The 22,348-nt window shown below is 44.7% G+C and overlaps 23 pseudogenes; 9 read left to right on the top strand and 14 right to left on the bottom strand.

The window, feature by feature from the left end:
• Positions 1 to 385: 385 nt before the first annotated feature.
• Positions 386 to 504, bottom strand: LOC148265986 (5S ribosomal RNA; annotated as a pseudogene).
• Positions 505 to 3,941: 3,437 nt separating this feature from the next.
• Positions 3,942 to 4,060, bottom strand: LOC148265987 (5S ribosomal RNA; annotated as a pseudogene).
• A 774-nt stretch (positions 4,061 to 4,834) lies between these two features.
• LOC148265988 (5S ribosomal RNA) lies at positions 4,835 to 4,953 on the bottom strand (annotated as a pseudogene).
• A 348-nt stretch (positions 4,954 to 5,301) lies between these two features.
• LOC148265989 (5S ribosomal RNA) lies at positions 5,302 to 5,420 on the bottom strand (annotated as a pseudogene).
• A 208-nt stretch (positions 5,421 to 5,628) lies between these two features.
• Positions 5,629 to 5,746, bottom strand: LOC148265990 (5S ribosomal RNA; annotated as a pseudogene).
• A 741-nt stretch (positions 5,747 to 6,487) lies between these two features.
• LOC148265991 (5S ribosomal RNA) lies at positions 6,488 to 6,606 on the bottom strand (annotated as a pseudogene).
• A 348-nt stretch (positions 6,607 to 6,954) lies between these two features.
• On the bottom strand, positions 6,955 to 7,072 carry LOC148265992 (5S ribosomal RNA; annotated as a pseudogene).
• A 2,098-nt stretch (positions 7,073 to 9,170) lies between these two features.
• On the bottom strand, positions 9,171 to 9,289 carry LOC148265993 (5S ribosomal RNA; annotated as a pseudogene).
• A 428-nt stretch (positions 9,290 to 9,717) lies between these two features.
• Positions 9,718 to 9,843, bottom strand: LOC148265994 (5S ribosomal RNA; annotated as a pseudogene).
• Positions 9,844 to 10,161: 318 nt separating this feature from the next.
• On the bottom strand, positions 10,162 to 10,280 carry LOC148265995 (5S ribosomal RNA; annotated as a pseudogene).
• Positions 10,281 to 10,628: 348 nt separating this feature from the next.
• On the bottom strand, positions 10,629 to 10,746 carry LOC148265996 (5S ribosomal RNA; annotated as a pseudogene).
• A 1,556-nt stretch (positions 10,747 to 12,302) lies between these two features.
• Positions 12,303 to 12,421, bottom strand: LOC148265997 (5S ribosomal RNA; annotated as a pseudogene).
• Positions 12,422 to 13,360: 939 nt separating this feature from the next.
• Positions 13,361 to 13,479, top strand: LOC148265998 (5S ribosomal RNA; annotated as a pseudogene).
• A 1,184-nt stretch (positions 13,480 to 14,663) lies between these two features.
• LOC148265999 (5S ribosomal RNA) lies at positions 14,664 to 14,781 on the top strand (annotated as a pseudogene).
• A 336-nt stretch (positions 14,782 to 15,117) lies between these two features.
• LOC148266000 (5S ribosomal RNA) lies at positions 15,118 to 15,236 on the top strand (annotated as a pseudogene).
• Positions 15,237 to 16,030: 794 nt separating this feature from the next.
• Positions 16,031 to 16,148, top strand: LOC148266001 (5S ribosomal RNA; annotated as a pseudogene).
• A 347-nt stretch (positions 16,149 to 16,495) lies between these two features.
• LOC148266002 (5S ribosomal RNA) lies at positions 16,496 to 16,613 on the top strand (annotated as a pseudogene).
• A 348-nt stretch (positions 16,614 to 16,961) lies between these two features.
• LOC148266003 (5S ribosomal RNA) lies at positions 16,962 to 17,080 on the top strand (annotated as a pseudogene).
• A 669-nt stretch (positions 17,081 to 17,749) lies between these two features.
• Positions 17,750 to 17,868, top strand: LOC148266004 (5S ribosomal RNA; annotated as a pseudogene).
• Positions 17,869 to 18,074: 206 nt separating this feature from the next.
• LOC148266005 (5S ribosomal RNA) lies at positions 18,075 to 18,193 on the top strand (annotated as a pseudogene).
• Positions 18,194 to 18,953: 760 nt separating this feature from the next.
• On the top strand, positions 18,954 to 19,072 carry LOC148266006 (5S ribosomal RNA; annotated as a pseudogene).
• A 679-nt stretch (positions 19,073 to 19,751) lies between these two features.
• On the bottom strand, positions 19,752 to 19,869 carry LOC148266007 (5S ribosomal RNA; annotated as a pseudogene).
• Positions 19,870 to 21,695: 1,826 nt separating this feature from the next.
• LOC148266008 (5S ribosomal RNA) lies at positions 21,696 to 21,814 on the bottom strand (annotated as a pseudogene).
• Positions 21,815 to 22,348: the final 534 nt, after the last annotated feature.

The raw sequence follows: 22,348 nt of genomic DNA on the forward strand, positions 1-22,348 counted from the left end.
TTACAAATAAACCTGCGGACCATAGTTCTAGTCGCGCGTAACGTTGAAGGACCCATCTGCAAGAAAATGGGTGTAACACAAGTACTTCCTAAGAAGTAACCCATCCTAGTACAACTCTTGCTCAAGCAACTTAAATGCATCGTTTTGATGGGGTCCGGTGCATTAGTACTGGTATGATTGCAGCTGTTTTATTCTGGGCTGCAAATACATACACTCCTTCTCCTTCCCTCCCCCCTCCCGTCATATGTTTCCTTGTGCGTGCACACTGTACCTCTACTTCTCGTTCTAATATCAAGTAAAATGCCCCAGCGCTGTGACTCTCATTTGTGAATGCAGACCATAGTTCTAGTCGTGCGTAACATCGAATGACCCATCTACAAAAAAATGGGTGCAACACGAGGACTTCCCAAGAGTTCACCCATCCTAGTACTACTCTCGCCCAAGCACACTCAACTGCGGAGTTATGATGGGATCAGGTGCATTAGTGATGGTATGATCACACCTGTTTCATTTCATGCTGCAAATACATACACTCCTTCTCTTTCTCTCCCCCCTCCCATCATTTGTTTTCTTGTGCGTGTACATTGCACATCTCCTTCTCGTTCTAATATCAAGTAAATTGCCCAGGCGCCGTGACTCACATTTACGAATAAACCAGCTGACCATAGTTCCCGCCGCGCGTAACGTCGAACGCCCTATCTAAAAAAAATAAGTGCAACCTAAAGACTTCTTAGGAGGTCACCACTTCTAGTACTACACTCGCCCAAACACATTTAACTGCAAAGTTATGATGGGATCCAGTTCATTAGTGATGGTATAATGGCACCTGTTTCATTCCGCGCTGCAAATACATACACTCCTTCTCCTTCCCTCCCCCCTCCCGTCATTTGTTTCCTTGTTCGTACACACTACACCTCTCTTTCTCATTCTAATATCAAGTAAAATGCATCAGCACCGTGGCTCACATTTGCAAATAAACCAGCAGACCATAGTTCTAGTCGCAAGTAATGTCAAATGCCCCATTTGAAAAAAATAGGTGAAACACGAAGACTTCCCAAGAGGTCACCACTCCTAATACTACACTCGCCCAAGCACATTTAACTGCGGAGTTCGGATGGGATCCGATGAATTAGTGATGGTATAATGGCATCTGTTTCATTATGCACTGCAAATACATACACTCATTCTCCTTCCCTCCCCCCTTCCATCATTTGTTTCCTTGTGCATGCACACTGCACCTCTCCTTCTCGTTCTAATATCAAGTAAAATGCCCCGGCGCCGTGACTCACATTTACGAATAAACCAGCGGACCATAGTTCTAGTCGCACGTAACGTCGAACGACCCATCTCGACCAATGCCCATATGAACGGATCGCCCGCCACCTCTCGTTTTTTGTTGTTATACTATTTAAGATACTCGCAATGACACTCTCATCACGTGATGGGCTTTAATTGAATGCTGGAAAAATATTAAGAAAAATGCTCTGGTGCCGTGACTCACGTTTATAAATGAACTGGCGGACCATCGCTCCGGTCCAGTTGAATGTTTGATGCCCTGTCTGCAAAAAGAAGGGTGCAACACAAAAACTTCCCTAGATGTCACCACTCCTACTGCTACACTCGCCCCAGCACATTAAACTGCGAAGTTTTGATAGGATCCGGTGAATTAGTGATGGTATTATGGCACTTATTTCATTCTGCACTGCAAATACATACACTCCTTCTCCGTCCCCCTCCCCCTCCTGTCATTTGTTTCCTTGTGCGTGCACACTACACCTCTCATTCTCGTTTTAATATCAAGTAAAATGCTCTGATGTCGTGACTCACATTTGCGAATAAACCAGCGGACCGTAGCTCCAACCGCGCGTGATGTTGAACGCCCCATTTGAAAAAAATAAGTTCAACATTAGGACTTCCTAGGAGGTCACCACTTCTAGTACTTCACTCACCCAAGCACATTTAACTGCAGAGTTGTGATGGGATCCGGTTCATTAGTGATGGTATAATGGCACCTGTTTCATTCCGCGCTGCAAATACATACACTCCTTCTCCTTCCCTCCCCCCTCCCATTATTTGTTTCATTGTGCGTGCACACTGCACCTCTCCTTCTCGTTTTAATATCAAGTAAAATGCATCAGCGCCGTGACTTACATTTGCGAATAAACCAACGGACCATAGTTCCAGTCGCGCGTAACGTCGAATGCCCCATTTGAAAAAAATAGGTGCAACATGAGGACTTCCCAGGAGGTCACAACTCCAAGTACTACACTCGCCCAACCACATTTAACTGTTGAGTTCAGATGGGATCCGGTGAATTAGTGATGGTATAATTGCACTTGTTTCATTCTGCGTTGCAAATACATACACTCCTTCTCCTTCCGTCCCCCCTCTCGTCATTTGTTTCCTTGTGTGTGCACACTTCACCTCTCCTTCTCGTTTTAATATCAAGTAAAATGTCCCGGCGCCGTGACTCACATTTGCGAATAAACCAGTGGACCATAGTTCCAGTCGCACGTAACATCGAACGACCCATCTCAACTCATGCCCATATGAACGGATCGCCCGCCGCCTCTCATTTTTTGTTGTTATACTATTTAAGATGCTCGCAATGACACTCTCATCACATGATGGGCTTTAATTGAATGATTGAAAAATATTAAGAAAAATGCTCCGGTGCCGTGACTCACGTTTGCAAATGAACCGGCCGACAATCACTCCTGTCCAATTGAATGTTTGACGCCCTGTCTGCAAAAAAAATGGTGCAACACGAGGACTTCCCTAGAGGTCACTACTCCTAGTGCTACACTCGCCCAAGCACATTTAACTGCGGAGTTCTGATGGGATCCAATGAATTAATGATGGTATTATGGCACCTGTTTCATTCTGCGCTGCAAATACATACACTCCTTCTCCTTCCCTCCCCTCCCGTCATTTGTTTCCTTGTGTGAGCACACTGCACCTCTCCTTCTCGTTCTAATATCTGTAAAATGCCCCAGTGCCGTGACTCACATTTGCGAATAAACCAGCGGACCATAGTTCCAGTCGCACGTAATGTCGAACGTCCCATCTACAAAACAATAGGTGGAACACAAGAGGACTTCCGAGGAGGTCACCCATCCTAGTACTACTCTCGCCCAAGCACACTTAACTGTGGAGTTCTGATTGGATCCGGTGTATTAATGCTAATAGGATGGCAACTGTTTCATTTCGCGCTGCGAATACATACACTCCTTCTCCTTTCCTCCCCCTTCTCGTCATTTGTTTCCTTGTGCGTGCACATTGTACCTCTCATTCTCATTCTAATATCAAGTAAAATACATCAGCACCGTGACTCACATTTGTGAATAAACCAACATACCATAGTTCTAGTCGCGCGTAAGATCGAACGCCCCATTTAAAAAAAGTAGGTGCAAGACTAAGACTTCCCAGGAGGTCACCACTCCTAGTACTACACTCGCTCAAGCATATTTAACTACGGAGTTCGGATGGGATCCGGTGAATTAGTGATGGTATAATGACACCTATTTCATTCTGCGCTGCAAATACATACACGCCTTCTCCTTCCCTCCCCCCTCCCATCATTTGTTTCCTTGTGCGTGCACATTGCACCTCTCATTCTCGTTCTAATATCAAGTAAAATGCCCAGGCGCCGTGACTCACATTTACGAATAAACCAGCGGACCAAAGTTTCAGTCGCGCGTAACGTCGAACGATCCATCTCGACTCATGCCCATATGAATGGATCGCCTGCCGCCTCTCATTTTTTGTTGTTCTACTATTTAAGATGCTCGCAATTACACTCTCATCATGTGATGGGCTTTAATTGAATGCTGAAAAAATATTAAAAAAAATGCTCCGGTGCCGTGACTCACGTTTGCAAATGAACCAGCAGACTATCGCTCCAATCCAGTTGAATGTTTAATGCCCTGTCTGCAAAAAGAAGGGTGCAATACGAGAACTTCCCAGTAGATCACTCATCCTAGTACTTCTCTCGCCCAAGCACACTTAACTATAGAGTTCATATGGGATCCGGTGAACTAGTGCTGGTATGAACGCACCCATTCCAGTTTGCTCTGCAAGTACATATACCCCTTCTCCTTCCCTCTCACCTCCCGTCATTTGATTCGCTGTGCGCGCACCTCACCTGTTCTTCTAGTTCTAATATTAAGCGAAATGCCCCGCGCCTGCTTTTTCATTGTTCTACTATGTAAGATTCTCGCAATGACACTCTCAACATGTGATGGGCTTTAATTGAATGCACAAAAAATATTAAACAAAATGTCCTGGCGCCGTGACTCACGTTTGTGAATGAACTGCCAGACTGTCGCTCTGGTCCCGCATAACATTTAATGCCCCATCTGTAGAAAGAAGGGTGCAACACGAGAACTTCCCAGAAGGTCACGCATCCTAGTACTACTCTTGCCCAAGAACGATTGACTGCAGAATTTTGATAGGATCTAGTGAACTAGTGCTAGTATGATCGCAATCGTTTTGGTTTGCGCCACAAATACATATACCCTTTCCCCTTCCCTCTCCCTTCCCATCATTTATTACATTGTGGGCGTAACTCACCTCTGCTTCTAATTCTAATATTGAGCGAAATACCCCGGCGCCTCGACTCATGTCTATATGAAACACCCGACGCACCTCCTTTTTCATTTTTCTACTATGTAAGATGCTCGTAATGACACTCTCAACACGTGATGTGGGCTTTAATTGAATGCGCAAAAACTATTAAACAAAATGTCCCAGCACCGTGATTCACGTTTGTGAGTGAACCATCGAACTGTCGCTCTTGTCTTGCGTAACATTTAATGCTGCGTCTACAAAAAGAAGGGTGCAACACGAGTACTTCCCAAGAGGTCACCCATCCTAGTACTACTCTCACCCAAGCACGCTTGACTCCGGAGTTCTGATGGGATCCGATGAACTAGTGCTAGTATGATCGCACCCCTTCTAATTTGCGCCGCAAAGACATATATCACTTCTCCTTCCCTCTCTCTTCCTATCATTTGTTTTGCTGTGAACGCAACTCACCTCTGCTTCTAGTTCTAATATCGAGCGAAATGCCCTGGCACCTCGACTCATGCCCATATGAACGGATAGCCTGCCGCACCTCATTTTTTGTTGTTCTACTATTTAAGATGCTCACAATGACACTCTCATCACGTGATGGGCTTTAATTGAATGCACATAAAGTATTAAGCAAAATGCCCCGGCATCGTGACTCACATTTGTGAATGAACAGGCGGACCGACTCTCCAGTCCTATGTAACATTTAATGCCCCGTCTGCAAAAAAAAGGGTGCAACACGAGGACTTCCCAGGAGGTCACCCATCCTAGTACTACTCTCGCCCAAACACACTTAACAGCTAAGTTCTGATGGGATCCGGTGCATTAGTGCTGGTATGAACGCACATATTTCATTTTGTGCTGCAAATACATACACTCCCTCTCCTTCCCTCCCCCCCCCCGGTCATTTGTTTCCTTGTGCGTGCACACTACACCTCTCCCTCTCGTTTTAAGATAAAGTAAAATGCCTCGGTACCATGACTCATATTTGCGAATAAACCAGCAGACCATAGTTCCAGTCGCGCGTAACGTCGAACGACCCATTTACAAAAAAAATGGGTGCAACACGAGTACTTCCCAGGAGGTCACCCATCCTAGTACTACTCTTGCCCAAGCACACTTAAATAAGAGTTCTGATGGGATCCGATGCATTAGTGCTGGTATGATCGCACCTGTTTCATTCCGCGCTGCAAATACATACACTCCTTCTCCTTCCCTCCCCCCTCCCATCATTTGTTTCCTTGTGCGTGCACACTGCACCTCTCATTCTCGTTCTAATATCAAGTAAAATGCCCCGGCGCCTTGACTCACATTTGCAAATAAACCAGCGGACCATAGTTCCAGCCACGCGTAACATCGAGTACCCCATCTGAAAAAAATAGGTGCAAAACAAGGACTTTCCAAGAGGTCACCACTTCTAGTACTACACTCGCTTAAGCACATTTAACTGCGGAGTTCTGATGGGATATGGTGAATTAGTGATGGTATAATGGTAACTGTTTCATTATGCACTTCAAATACATACACTCCTTCTCCTTCCCTCCACCCTCTCGTCATTTGTTTTCTTGTGCGTGCACACTGCACCTCTACTTCTCGTTCTAATATTAAGTAAAATGCCCCGGCGCCGTGACTCACATTTGTGAATAAAGCAGCGGACCATAGTTCCTGTCGTGCGTAACGTCGAACGACCCATCTCGACTCACGCCCATATGAATAGATCGCCCGGCACCTCTTGTTTTTTATTTTCCTACTATTTAAGATGCTCATAATTACACTCTTATCACGTGATGTGCTTTAACTGAATGCTGAAAAAATATTAAGAAAAATTCTCCGGCGCCGTGACTCACGTTTGTAAATGAACCGGCGGACCATCGCTACGGTCCAGTTGAATATATAACGCCCCTCTGCAAAAAGAAGGGTGCAACACGAGAACTTCCCAGGAGATCACCCATCCTAGTACTACTCTCGCCCAAGCACGCTTAACTACGGAGTTGAGATGGGATCCGGTGAACTAGTGCTGCTATGATCACACTCGTTCTAATTTGCCCCATAAAGACATATATCCCTTCTCCTTCCCTCTCCCTTCCCGTCATTTGTTTCGCTGTACGCGCAACACACCTCTGCTTCTAGTTCTAATATCAATCAAAATGCCCCTGCGACTCGACTCATGTCTATATTAACGGAACACCCGCCGCACCTCCTTTTTTGGTTGTTCTACTATGTAAGATGCTCGTAATAATAATCTTATTACGTGGTGGGCTATAATTGAATGCACGAATAATATTAAGCAAAATGCTGCGGCGCCGTGTCTCACGTTTGCAAATTAACCGGCAACTGTCGCTCTAGTCCCGCGTAACATTTAACGCCTCATCTGCAAAAAGAAGGGTGCAACATGAGAACTTCTTAAGAGATCACCCATCCTAGTACTACTCTCGCCCAAGCACGATTAACTACGAAGTTCGATGGGATCCGATGCATTAGTGCTGGTATGATCGCACATCTTCCATTCCGCGCTGCAAATACATATACCACTTCTCCTTCCCTCTCCCATCTCATCATTTATTTTGTTGTGCGCGCACACCGCACCTCTGTTTCTAGTTCTAATATCAAGCGAAATGCCAAGGTATCTCGACTCATGCCCAGATGAACAGATCGCCCGCCACAACTCTATTTTCATTGTTCTACTATGTAAGATAATCATAATGACATTCTTATCTCGTGATGGACTATAAATGAATGTATGAAAAATCTTGCTCCACAACTCATGCCGGCGGACTATGGCTCCTATTGCGCATAATGTTTAACATCCCATCCGTAAAAAGACGAGCACAACACGAAGACTTCCCAAAAGATCACCCATCCTAGTACTACTCTTGCCAAAGCACGCTCAACTACGAAGTTCAATGGGATCCGATGCATTAGTGCTAGTATGATCGCTGCAAATACATACACTCATTCTCCTTCCCTCCCCCCTCCCGTCATTTGTTTCCTTGTGCGTGCACACTGCACCTCTACTTCTCTTTCTAATATCAAGTAAAATACTCCGGCACCTTAACTCACATTTGCGAATAAACCAGCGGACCATAGTTCCAGTCGCGCATAACGTCGAACGACCCATCTGCAAAAAAATGAGTGCAACACAAGGACTTCCCAGAAAGTCACCACTCCTAGTACTACACTCGCCCAAGCACATTTAACTATGGACTTATGATGGGATCCGGTGAATTAGTGATGGTATAATGGCACCTGTTTCATTTCGCGCTGTAAATACATACACTCCTTCTCCTTCCCTCCACCCTCCCGTCATTTGTTTCCTTGTGTGTGCACACTGCACCTCTTATTCTCCTTCTAATAGAAAGTAAAATGTGCCGGTACCGTGACTCACATTTGCGAATAAGCCAGCAAACCATAGTTCCAGTCGCGCGTAACGTCGAGCGACCCATCTTTAAAAAAATGGGTGTAACACGAGTACTTCCGAGGAGGTTACCCATCCTAGTACTACTCTTGCCCAAACACACTTTAATGCGTAGTTCTGATGGGATCTGGTGTATTAGTCCTTGTATGATTGCACCTAGTTCATTCTGCACTGCAAATACATACACTCATTCTTTTTCCCTCCCCCCTCCCGTCATTTATTCCTTGTGCGTGCACACTGCACCTCTCATTCTCGTTCTAATATCAAGTAAAATGTCTCTGCACTGTGACTCACATTTGCAAATACCTAACAGACCATAGTTCCAGTCACGCGTAACTTTGAACGTCCCATTTGTAAAACAATAGGTGCAACACGAGTACTTCCCAGGAGGTCACCCATCCTAGTACTACTCTGGCCCAAACACACATAACTGCGGAGTTCTGTTGGGATCCGACGCTGTGACTCACATTTGCGAATAAACCAGCGGACCATATTTCCAGTCGCACTTAACGTCGAATGCCCCATTTGAAGAAAATAGGTGAAACACAAGGACTTCCCTGAAGTTCACCACTCCTAGTGCTACATTCGCCCAAACACATTTAACTACGAAGTTCTGATGGGATCCGGTGAATTAATGATAGTATGATGGCACCTGTTCCATTTTGCGCTGCAAATACATACACTCCTTCTCCTTCCCTCCCCCCTCCCATCATTTGTTTCCTTGTGCGTACACACTGCACCTCTCATTCTTATTCTAATATCAAGTAAAATGTCTCGGCACCGTGACTAACATTTGCGAATAAACCAGCGGACCATAGTTCCAGTCGTGCGTAACTTTGAAGGACCCAACTGTAAAAAAATGAGTGCAACATGAGGAGATCACCCATCCTATTACTACTCTCGCCCAAGCATAACTGCAGAGTTCTGATGGGATCCGGTGCATTAGTGCTGGTATGATCGCATCTTTTTAATTTTGCACTGTAAATACATACACTCCTTCTCCTTCCTTTCCTCCTTCCTTCCCTCATTCCCTCATTTGTTTCCTTGTGTGTGCACATTGCACCTCTCATTCTCATTCTAATATCAAGTAAAATATCCCGGCACCTTGACTCACATTTGGGAATAAACCAGCAAACCATTGTTCTAGTCGCGCGTAATGTCGAAGGACCTATCTGCAAGAAAATGGGTGCAACACGAGGATTTTCTAAGAGGTCACCCATCCTAGTACTACTCTTTCCCAAGCACACTTAACTACGGAGTTATGATGGTATCCGGTGCATTAGTGTTGGTATGATCGCACCTGTTTCATTCCGCGCTGCAAATACATACACTCTTTCTCCTACCCTCCCCCCTCCTATCATTTATTTCCTTATGCGTGTACACTGCACCTCTCCTTCTCGTTCTAATATTAAGTAAAATGCCTCGGCGCCATGACTCATATTTGTGAATAAACCAGCGGACCATATTTCCAACCGCGCGTAATGTTCAACTCCCCATCTGAAAAAAATAGGTGCAACACAAGGACTTCTCAGGAGGTCACCACTGCTTCTCGTTTTTTGTTGTTCTACTATGTAATATACTCGCAGACACTCTTATCATGTTATGGGTTTTAATTGAATGTGCGAAAAGTATTAAACAAAATGCCCTACGCCGTTACTCACATTTGCGAATTAACCGGTGGACCATCGCTCCGGTCCCGCGTAACGTTTAACACCCAGTCTAAGAAAAGAAGGATGCAACACGAGAGCTAAGAGCTTCCCAGGAGGTAACCCATCCTAGTACTATTCTCGCCCAAGCATGCATAACTGCAGAGTTCTGATGGGATCCGGTGAATTAATGCTGGTATGATCGCACCCTTTCTTGTTTACGCCGCAAATACATATGCCCCTTCTACTTTCCTCTCCCCTCCTGTCATTTGATTCTCTGTGCGCGCACATCACCTCTTCTTCTAGTTCTAAGATTAAGCAAAATGCCCCAGCGCCTCTACTCATGCCCATATGAACGGATCACCCACCGCACCTCGTTTTGTTTTGTTATATTATGTAAGGTACTCGCAATGACATTCTTATCACGTGATTGGTTTTAATTGAATGCGCAAAAAATATTAAGCAAAATGCCCAGGCATACCGTCGCTCCAGTCCCGCATAACATTTAACGTCCTATCTGTAGAAAGAAGGGTGCAACACGAGCACCTCCCAAGAGGTCACCCATTTTAGTATTACTCTCGCCCAAGCACACTTGACAGTGGAGTTCTGATGGGATCCGTTGAACTAGTGCTCATATGATCGCACCCCTTCTAATTTGTGCCGCAAAGACATATACCACTTCTCCTTCCCTCTCCCTTCCCGTCATTTATTTCGCTGTGTGTGCAACTCATCTCTGCTTCTAGTTCTAATATTGAGTGAAATGCCCTGGCACCTCGACTCATGCCCATATGAACGGATCACTCGCCGCACCTCAATTTTCGTTGTTCTACTATTTAAGATGCTCGCAATGACACTCTCATCACGTGATGGGCTTTAATTGAATGCACGAAAAGTATTAAGCAAAATGCCTCGGCACCATGACTCACGTTTACGAATGAACAGGCGGACCGTTGCTCCAGTCCCGCGTAATATTTAATGCCCCGTCTGTAAAAAAAAGGGTGCAACACGAGTGCTTCCCAAGAGGTAACCCATCGTAGAACTACTCTCACCCAAGCACGCTTAACTGCAGAGTTCTGATGGATCTCGTGAACTAGTCCTGGTATGATCGCACCCCTTCTAATTTGTGCTGCAAAGACATATATCCCTTCTCCTTCCCTCTCCCTTCCCATCATTTGTTTTCCTGTACGCGCAACGCACCTCTACTTCTAGTTCTAATATCGAGCAAAATGTCCCAGCGCCTCGCCTCATGTCTACATGAACGGAACACCTGCCGCACCTCCCTTTTTGTTGTTCTACTATGTAAGATGCTCGTAATAATAATCTTATCACGTAGTGCGTTATAATTGAATGCACGAATAGTATTAAACAAAATGCTCTGGGGCCGTGACTCATGTTTGCGAATTAACCGACGACTGTTGCTCTAGTCCCACGTAACGCCCCATCTGCAAAAAGAAGGGTGCAACATGCGAACTTCCTAGGAGATCACCCATCCTAGTACTACTCTCGCCCAAGCACGATTAACTACGAAGTTCTATGGGATCTGATGCATTAGTGCTGGTATGATCGAACCCCTTCTATTCCGAGCCGCAAATACATATACCATTTCTCCTTCCCTCTCCCATCTCATCATTTATTTTATTGTGCGCGCACATCGCACCTCTATTTCTAGTTCTAATATCAAGCAAAATGCCAAGGCATCTCGACTCATGCACAGATGAACAAACCGCCCGCCACAACTTTATTTTCATTATTCTACTATATAAGATAATCATAATGACATTCTTATCTCGTGATGGACTATAAATGAATGCACAAAAAATCTGGCGCATGACTCATGCCGGCGGACTATGGCTCCTATTGCGCATAACGTTTAACACCCCATCCGTAAAAAGACGAGCGGAACACGAAAACTACCCAAAAGATCACCCATCCTAGTACTACTCTCGCCAAAGCACACTCAACTATGGAGTTCGATGGGATCTGGTGCATTAGTGCTAGTATGATCGCACCTCTTCTATTTTGCGCTACAAATACATATACCCATTCTCCCTCCCTCCCCCTTGTTATTTGTTTCGCTATGCGCGAACACCACACCTCTGCTTATAGTTCTAATATAGAACAAAATGCTCCGGTGTCTCGACTCACGCCTAGATGAACAGACTACCCCCTGCACCTCGTTTTTAGTTATTCTACTATGTAAGATGCTCGTAATGACACTCTTATCACGTGGCGAACTATAAATGAATGCACTAAAAATATTAAGAAAAATGTCTTGGTGTTGTAACTCACTTCGAGGGGCAATGGCTTTGATCGCGCATAATGTTTAATGTCCTGTCAGCAAAAAAATAAGTGGAACATGAGAACTTTCCAAGAGGTCACCCATCCTAGTACTACTTCCGCCCAAGCACACTTAACTACGAAATTCGATGGGATCTAGTGCATTAGTGCAGGTATGGTTGCACCCCTTCCATTCCACGCTGCAAGTACATACACTCCTTCTCCTTTCTTCCCCATCTCGTCATTTGTTTCCTTGTGCGTGCGCACTGCACCTCTCGTTCTCGTTCTAATATCAAGTAAAATACCACGGCATCGTGACTCATATTTGTGAATAAACCAGCGGACCATAATTCAAGTCGCACATAACATCGAAAGAATCATCCGTAAAAAAATGGGTGCGACAAGAGTACTTCCCAGGAGGTCACCCATCCTACTACTACTCTCGCCCAAGCAAACATAACTGTGGAGTTCTGATGGGATCTAGTGCATTAGTGCTGGTATGATCGCACCTGTTTCATTCTGCTCTTTAAAAACATACAAACCTTCTCCTTCCTTCCCCGTTCCCGTCATTTATTTTCTTGTGCGTGCACACTGTACCTCTGCTTCTCGTTCTAATATCAAGTAAAAACGTCGTGACTCACATTTACAAATAAACCAGCGGACCATAGTTTCTATCGCGCGTAACGTCGAACGATCCATCTGAAAAAAATGGGCGCAACACGAGGACCACAATTAAGTGTGCTTGGGTGAGAGTAGTACTAGAATGGGTGGCCTCCTAGGAAGTCCTCGTATTGCATCTATTTTTTTGCAGATGAGTCGTTTGACGTTACGCACGACTGGAACTATGGTCCGCAGTTAAGTGTGTTTGGGCAGAGTAGTACTACAATGGGTGACCTCGTGGGAAATTTTCATGTTGCACTTTTTTTTACAGATGGGTCATTCAATGTTACGCGCAACTGGAACTATGGTCCGCTGGTTTATTCGCAAATGTGAGTCACGGCGCCGTGGCATTTTACTTGATATTAGAACGAGAAGGAGAGGTGCAGTGTGCACGCACAAGGAAACACATGGCAGGAGGGGGGAGGGAAGGAAAAGGAGTGTATGAATTTGCAGCGCAGAATGAAACAGGTACTATCATACTAGCACTAATGCACTGAATCCCATTAGAACTCCGCAGTTAAGTTTGTATGGGTGATAGTAGTACTAAAATGGGTGACCTCCTATGAAGTCCTCGTGTTGCACCAATTTATTTGTAGATGGGTTGTTTGACTTTACGCGCAACTAGAACTATGGTCTGCTGGTTTATTCGCAAATGTGAGTCATGTCGCCGGGGCATTTTACTTGATATTAGAACGAGTAGGAGAGATATAGTGTGCACGCACAAGGACACAAATGACGAGAGGGGGAGGGAAGGAGAAGGAGTGTATGTATTTACAGCTCGGAATGAGACTGGTGCGATCATACCAGCACTAATGCAACGGATCCTATCAGAACTCCGCAGTTAAGTGTTCTTGGGCGAGAGTAGTACTAGGATGGGTGACCTCCTGGGAAGTACTCGTGTTGCACCTGTCTTTTTCTTAATATTATTCGTGCATCCATTTATAGTCCACCACGTGATAAGAGTGTCATTACGAGCATTGTAAATAATAGAACAAGCAAAACAAAGGTACGGCTGGTGGTCCGTTCATTTGGGCGTGAATCGAGGCAACATGGCATTTTGCTTGATATTACAACTAGAAGTAGAGGTGCGGTGTCCACACAGAGCGAAACAAATGATGGGAGGGGGGAGGGAGAGAGAAGGGGTATATATATTTGAAGTGAGGAATAGGACGGGTGGGATCATACTAGCACTAATGCATCGTATCCCATCATAATCTGCAGTTAAGCGTGTTTGGGCAAGAGTAATACTAGTATGAGTGACCTCCTGGGAAGTGCTTGTGTTGCAACCGTCTTTTTGCAGATAGGGCACCAAACATTACAAGAGACTGGAGCCATAGTTTGCTGGTTCATTTGTAAGCGTGAGTCGCCGCGCCGGGGCATTTTGCTTACTCTTTTTTGTACACTCATTTATAATCTACCACGTGATAAGAGAGCCATTACGAGCATCTTACATAGTAGAATAACGAAAAAAAAAGGTGTGGTGGGTGGTCCTTTAATCTGGGCATAAGTCGAGGTGCTGGGGCATTTTTTTTATATTAGAACTAGAAACAGAGATGCAATGTGCGCGCACAGCGAAAAAAATGATGGGAGAGGGGAGGAAAAGAGAAGGGGTATATGTATTTGCAATGCGAATGGAAGGGGTGTAATCATACCAGCACTAATGCACCAAATCCCATCGAACTATACAGTTAAGTATGCTTGGGCGAGAGTAGTACTAGGATCGGTAACCTCTTGAGAAGTCCTCGTGTTGCACTGTCTTTTTGCAAACGGAGAATAAAACGATACATGTGATCAGAGCCACAATCCGCTGGTGTGAGTTCCGTCGCCAGAAAATTTTGCTTACTATTTTTTCGTGCATTCATTTATAGTCTACCACGTGATAAGAGTATCATTGCGATATCTTACATAGTAGAATAAAGAAAAATGAGGTACAGCGGGCGGTCCTTTCTTCTAACATGAGTCGAGGTGTCGGGGCATTTTGTTTGATATTAGAACTATAAATAGAGTTGTGGTGTGCGCGCACAGCGAACAAAAATGACGGGTGGGGGGAGGGAAGGAGAATGGATATATGTATTTGCAACGCAAAATGGAAGGGGTGCAATCATACTAGCAGTAATACACCGGATCCCATCGAACTCCGTAGTTAAGCGTGCTTGGACGAGAGTAGTACTAGGATGGGTGATCTCCTGGGAAGTTCTCTTGTTGCACCCGTCTTTTTGCAGACAGGGCGTCAAATGTTATGAGTGATCGGAGCCATAGTTCGTCGGCATGAGTAGCGACATTGAAACATTTTGCTTAATATTTTACGTGCACTTATTTGTAGTCCACCCGTAATAAGAGTCTCATTACGAGAGTCTTAGATAGTAGAACAATGAAAAAAGAGGTGCAGCGGGCCTCCGTTCTTCTGGGCGTGGGTCGAAGTGACATTGCATTTCGCTCTATATTAGAATTAGAAGTAGAGATGCAGTATGCCTACACAGCGAAATAAATGATGGGAGGGGGGAGGGAAGGAGAAGGGCTATATGTATTTACAGTTGGGAATGGGACAGTTACAATCATACAGACACTAATGCACAGGATCCCATCAGAACTCTGTAGTCAAGCATGTTTTGGCGAGAGTAGTACTATGATGGGTGATCTTTTGGGAAGTCCTCGTGTTGCACCCGTCTTTTTACGGATGGGGTGTTAAACGTTATGCACAATAAGAGCCGTAGTTCACCGGCATGAGTCATGGCGCCAGAATATTTTGCTCAATATTTTTCGTGCATTCATTTATAGTCCACCACATGATAAGAGTGTCAGTACAAGCATCTTACATAGTAGAACAATGAAAAATGAGGTACGACAGGCGATCCGTTTATCTAGGCGTGAGTCGAGGTGCTCGGACATTTCGCTTGATATTAGTACTAGAAACAGAGGTGTAGTGCGCATGCACAGCAAAACAAATGACGGGAGGGGGGAGGGAAGGAGAAGGGGTATATGTATTTGCAGCACGAAATGGAAGGGGTGCGATAATACCAACACTAATGCATCGGATCCTGTCGAACTCCACAGTTAAGCGTGCTCTGGTGAAAGCAGTATTAGGATGGGTGACCTCCTGCGAAGTCCTCGTGTTTCACCCGTCTTTTTATGGACGGGGCATTAAATATTACCCGTGACCGTAGCGACAGTCCGCCAGTGTGAGTCGCGGCATTTGGACATTTTGCTTAATATTTTTCATGCATTCGTTTATATTCCATCACGAGATAAGAATGTCATTACGATTATCTTACATAGTAGAACAATAAAAATAGAGTTCTGACGGGCGGTCTGTTCATCTAGGCATGAGTTGAGATGCCTTAGCATTTTACTTGATATTAGAACTAGAAACAGAGATGCGGTGTGCGCGCACAACAAAATAAATGATGAGAGGGGAGAGGGAAGGAGAAGTGGTATATGTATTTGCAGCGCGGAATGAAAGGTGTGCGATCATACCAGCACTAATGCATCATATCCCATCGAACTTCGTAGTTAATCGTGCTTGGGTGAGAGTAGTACTAGGATGGGTGATCTTCTAGGAAGTTCTCATGTTGTACCCTTCTTTTTGCAGATGGGGCGTTAAATGTTACGCGGGACTAGAGCGACAGTCGCCGCTTAATTCGCAAACGTGAGTCACAGCACCAGAGCATTTTGCTTAATATTATTCGTGCATTCAATTATAGCCCACCACGTGATAAGATTATTATTACGAGCATCTTACTTAGTAGAACAACAAAAAAGGAGGTACGGCGGGTGTTCCGTTCATATAGACATGAGTCGAGGCACCGGGGCATTTCGCTCGATATTAGAACTAGAAGTAGAGGTGCGTTGCGCGCACAGCGAAACAAATGACGGGAAGGGAGAGGGAAGGAGAAGGGATATATGTCTTTGCGGTACAAATTAGAAGGGGTGCGATCATACCAGCACTAGTTCACGGGATCCATCAGAACTCTGCAGTTAAGCGTGCTTGGGCGAGAGTAGTTCTATGATGGGTGACCTTTTGGGAAGCACTCGTGTTGCACCCTTTTTTTTGCAGACGGGGCGTTAAATGTTACAGGGGACTGGAGCGACAGTCCGCCTGTTTATTCGCAAATGTTAGTCACAGTGCTGGGGCATTTTTCTTAATACTTTCCATGCATTCAATTAAAGCCCATCACGTGATGAGAGTGTCATTGCGAGCATCTTAAATAGTAAAACAACAAAAAATGAGGTGTGGCGGACGATCCGTTCATATGGGCATGAGTCGAGGTGCTAGGGCACTTCGCTCGATATTAGAACTAGAAAAGGAGGTGAGTTGCGCGCACAGCGAAACAAATAACGGGAAAGGAGAGGGAAGGAGAAGCGGTATATGTCTTTACGGTGCAAATTAGAAGGGGTGCGATCATACGAGCACTAGTTCACCGGATCCCATCAAAACTCTGCAGTCAAGCGTGCTTGGGCGAGAGTAGTAGTAGGATGGGTGACCTCTTCGGAAGTACTCGTGATGCACCCTTCTTTTTGTAGACGGGACATTAAATGTTACGCGGGACCAGAGAGACGGTCCGGCGGTTCATTCACAAACGTGAGTCACGGCACCGGGACATTTTGCTTAATATTTTTCGTTTATTCAATTAAAGCCCATCATGTGTTGAGAGTGTCATTGCGAGCATCTTACATAGTAGAACAATGAAAAAGGAGGTGCGGCGAGTGTTTCATATAGACATGAGTCGAGGTGCCGGGGCATTTCGCTCGATATTAGAACTAGAAGCAGAGGTGAGTTACGCCCACAGCGAAATAAATGATGGGAAGGGAGAGGGAAGGGGAACGGGTATATGTATTTGCGGCGCAAACCAAAACGATTGCGATCATACCATCACTAGTTCATCGGATCCCATCAGAACTCCGTAATAAAGTGTTCTTGGGCGAGAGTAGTATTAGGATGTGTGTCCTTCTGGGAAGTGCTCGTGTTGCACCCATTTTTTTGCAGATTAGTTGTTCAACCTTATGCACGACTGGAACTATGATCCGCTGGTTTATTCATAAATAAGAGTAACGGCGCCAGGGCATTTTACTAGATATGAGAACGAGAAGCAGAGGTGCAGTGTGCATGTACAAGAAAATAAATGACGGGAGGGGAGAGAAAATGAGAAATAGTGCATGTATTTGCATCGCAGAAAGAAACAGGTGCAATTATACCAGCACTAATGCACCAGATCCCAACAGAACTCCGCAGTTAAGTGTGCTTTGGCGAGAGTAGTACTAGAATGGGTGACCTCCTAGGAAGTCCTCATGTTGCACTTATTCTTTTATAGATGGGTCGTTTGACGTTACGTGCGACTAGAACTTTGGTCCGCTGATTTATTCGCAAATGTGAGTCATGACACCAAGGCATTTTACTTGATATTAGAATAAAAAGAAGAGGTGCAGTGTGCATGCACAAAGAAACAAATGACGGGAGGGGGGAGGGAAGGAGAAGGAGTGTATGTATTTGCAGCGCGGAATAAAACAAGTGCGATCATACCAGCACTAATGCACCAGATCCAATCAGAAGTCCGCATTTAAGTGTGTTTGGGCGAGAGTAGTACTAGAATGGGTGATCTCCTTGGAAGTCCTCGTGTTGCACCTATTTTTTTGCAGATGGATCGTTCGACATTACGTATGACTAGAAATATGGTCCGCAGTTAAGTGTGTTTGGGCAGAGTAGTACTATAATGGGTGACCTCTTGGGAAGTTCTCGTGTTGCACTTATTTTTTTACAGATGGGTCGTTCGACGTTATGCGCAACTGGAACTATGGTCACTTGGTTTATTTGCAAATGTGAGTCACGGCGCTGGGGCATTTTACTTGATATTAGAACGAGAAAGAGAGGTGCAGTGTGCACGCACAAGGAAATAAATGACGGGAGGGGGGAGGGAAGGAGAAGGAGTGTATGTATTTGCAATGCGGAATAAACCAGCACTAATGCATTGGATCCCATCAGAAGTCTGCAGTTAAGTATGCTTGGACGAGAGTAGTACTAGAATAGGTGACCTCCTGGGAAGTCCTCGTGTTGCACCTATTTTTTTGCAGAAGGGTCGTTCGACGTTACGCGCGACTGGAACTATGGTCTGCAGTTAAGTGTGTTTGGGCAAAGTAGTACTACGATGGGTGACCTCCTGGGAAGTTCTCGTGTTGCACTTATTTTTTTACAGATGGGTCGTTCGACGTTACGCGCGACTAGAACTATGGTCCGCTGGTTTATTCGCAAATGTGAGTCACGACGCCGGGGTATTTTACTTGATATTAGAACGAGAAAGAGAGATGCACTGTGTACGCACAGGGAAACAAATGACGGGAGGGGGGAGGGAAGGAGAAGGAGTGTATGTATTTGCATCGTAGAATGAAATAAGTGCCATTATACCAGCACTAATGCACCAGATCCCATCATAACTCCACAGTTAAGTGTGCTTGGGCGAGAGTAGTACTAGAATGGGTGACCTCCTGGGAAGTCCTCGTGTTGCACCTATTTTTTTGCAGATGGGTCGTTCAATGTTATACACGACTGGAACTATGGTCCGTAGTTAATTGTGCTTGGGCAGAGTAAGATACTCGTAATTACACTCTTATCACGTGGTGGACTATAAATGAATGCACAAAAAATATTAAGCAAAATTTGCAAGTCCTATGACTCACACCGGCAGACTGTGGCTCCGATCGCACTTAACATTTAATACCCCGTCTAAAAAAAACAGGTTAAACATGAGGACTTTCCAGGAGGTCACCCATCCTAAAACTAATCTTGCCCAAGCACTCTTGACTATAGATTTCTGATGGGATCCTGTGCATTAGTGTTTGTATGATCGCAACTATCCCATTCCCAACTGCAAATACATATAGCCCTTCTCCTTCCCTCCCCCTTCCCATCATTTATTTCACTGTGCGGGCATACCGCATCTCTGCTTCTAGTTCTAATATAGAGCGAAATGCCATGTCGCTTCAACTCACACCCAGAAGAACAGGGGCCCCTTGCACCTCTTTTTTCGTTGTTTTACTATGTAAGACTCTCGTAATGAGACTTTTATCACATGGTGGACTACAAATAAGTGCACATAAAATATTAAGCAAAATGTTTTAACGTTGCTACTCATGCCGGCAGACTGTGGCTTCGATCACGCGTAACGTTTGACACCCCATCTGTAAAAAGACGGGTGCAACAAGAGAACTTCTTAAGAGGTCACCCATCCTAGTACTACTCTCGCCCAAATACGCTTAACTACGGAGTTCGATGGGATCCGGTGTATTAAAGCTAGTATGATTGCACCCCTTCCATTCTGCACTTCAGATGCATATACCCCTTCTCCTTTCCTCCCCCTACCTGTCATTTTTTTCGCTGTGCGCGCACACCATACCTCTGTTTATAGTTCTAATATCAAGCGAAAATGTCCCAACACCTCGACTCACGCCAGAAGAAAAAACCGCCCGTTGTACCTTATTTTTCTTTGTTCTACTATGTAAGATGCTCGTAATGACACTCTTATCACGTGGTAGACTATAAATGAATGCACAAAAAAATAGTAAGCAAAATTTTCTGGCGACACGACTCATGCAAGCGGATTGTGGCTCCATTACATGTATCGTTTTCTGCCCCGTTTACAAAAAGACAGTTCAACACGAGGATTTCTCAGGAGGTTACCGATCCTAGTACTACTCTCGCCCAAACATGCTTTACTACATAGTTCGATGGGATCCGTTGCATTAGTGCTGGTATGACCGTACTCCTTCCATTCCGCATTGTAAATACATATACACCTTCTCCTTTCCTCCCCTCTCCTGTCATTTTTTTTGTTGTGTGCGCACACTGCATCTCTGTTTCTAGTTCTAATATCAAGCAAAATGCCCAAGCGCCTTGACTTATGCCCAGATTAAAAGACCACCCGCTACACCTTTTTTTTTCGTTGTTCTATTATGTAAGATGCTCGTAAGGACTCTCTTATCACGTGGTGGATTATAAATGAGTGCACACAAAAAAGTAAGCAAAATGACCCGGCGTGGCGACTCACGCCTGCAAATGAACTAGCAAACTATGGCTCCAATCGCGCGTAATGTTTGATGCCCTATGCGCAAAAAGACGTGTGTTACACAAGTACTTCCCAGGAGGTCACTCATCCTAGTACTACTCTCACCCAAACACGCTTAACTGCAGATTATGATGGAATTTGAAGCATTAGTGCTAGTATGATCCCACCCGTCCTATTCCTCACTTCAAATACATATACCCCTTTTCTTTCCCTCCCCCCTCCCATCATTTGTTTCATTCTGTGTGGACACCGCACCTCTACTTCTAGTTGTAATATCAAATAAAATGCCCCGTTGTCTCGACTCACGCCCAAATAAATGGACCACCCACCGCACCTCTGTTTTGCTTGTTCTATTATTTACGATGCTCGTAATGACACTCTTGTCACGTGGTGGACTATAAATGGATGCACGAAAAATATTAAGAAAAAGACGGGTGCAACACGAGAACTTCCCAAAGGTCACCCATCCTAGTAGTAGTCTCACCCAAACACACATAACTGCAGAGTTCTAATGAGATCCGGTGCATTAATGCTAGTATGATCACACATGTTTCATTGTGCGCTACAAATACATACACTCCTTCTCCTTCTTTCTTCTCTCCCGTCATTTGTTTCCTTGTGCGTGCACATTACACATCTCCTTCTCGTTCTAATATCAAGTAAAATGCTCTGGTGCCGTGATCACATTTGCAAAAAAATATACGGACCATAGTTCCAGTCGTGCGTAATGTCAAACGATCCATCTACAAAAAAATGAGTGCAACACAACCAAGAGATCACCACTTCTAGTACTACACTCACCCAAGCATATTTAACTCTGGAGTTCTTATGGGATCCGGTGCATTAGTGCTGGTATGATCACACTTGTTTGCTTCTACACTACAAATACATACACTCCTCCTCCTTCCCTCCCCCCTCCTGTAATTTGTTTCCTTGTACGTGCACACTGCACCTCTCCTTCTCATTCTAATATCAAGTAAAATGCCCCGTGCCGTGACTCCTATTTGCGAATAAACCAGCGGACTATAGTTCCAATCGCCCACAACGTCAAACGACCTATCTGTAAAAACATGGGTGCAACACGAGTACTTCCCAGGAGGTCACCCATCCTAGTACTACTCTCGCCCAAGCACACTTAAATGCGGAGTTCTGATGGGATTCGATGCATTAGTGCTGGTATGATCGCACTTGTTTCATTCTGCATTGCAAATACATACACTCATTCTCCTTTCCTCATCTCTTTTCTCATTTATGTAAGATATCGTAATGACACTCTTTTCACGTGGTAGACTATAAATGAATGAACAAAAAAATAGTAAGCAAAATTTTCTGGCGACGCAACTCATGCCAGCAGATAGTGGCTCCGATAACATGTATCGTTTTACGCCCCATTTGCAAAAAGACAGTGCAACACAAGGACTTCTCAGGAGGTTACCGATCCTAGTACTACTCTCGCCCAAGTATGCTTAACTACATAGTTTGATGGGATCTGGTGCATTAGTGATGGTATGATCGCACCCCTTCCATTCCGCATTGTGAATACATATACCCCTTCTCCTTTCCTCCCCTCTCCCGTCATTTTTTTCGTTGTGCGCGCATACTGCATCTCTATTTCTAGTTCTAATATTAAGAAAAATGCCCCAATGCCTCGACTTATGCCTAGATTAAAAGACCACCCGCCACACCTTTTTTTTCGTTATTCTACTATATAAGATGCTTGTAAT

Source organism: Carica papaya, chromosome 5 (assembly GCF_054855325.1).
Source record: "Carica papaya isolate Zhongbai chromosome 5, ASM5485532v1, whole genome shotgun sequence".
NCBI classification, from domain to species: domain Eukaryota; kingdom Viridiplantae; phylum Streptophyta; class Magnoliopsida; order Brassicales; family Caricaceae; genus Carica; species Carica papaya.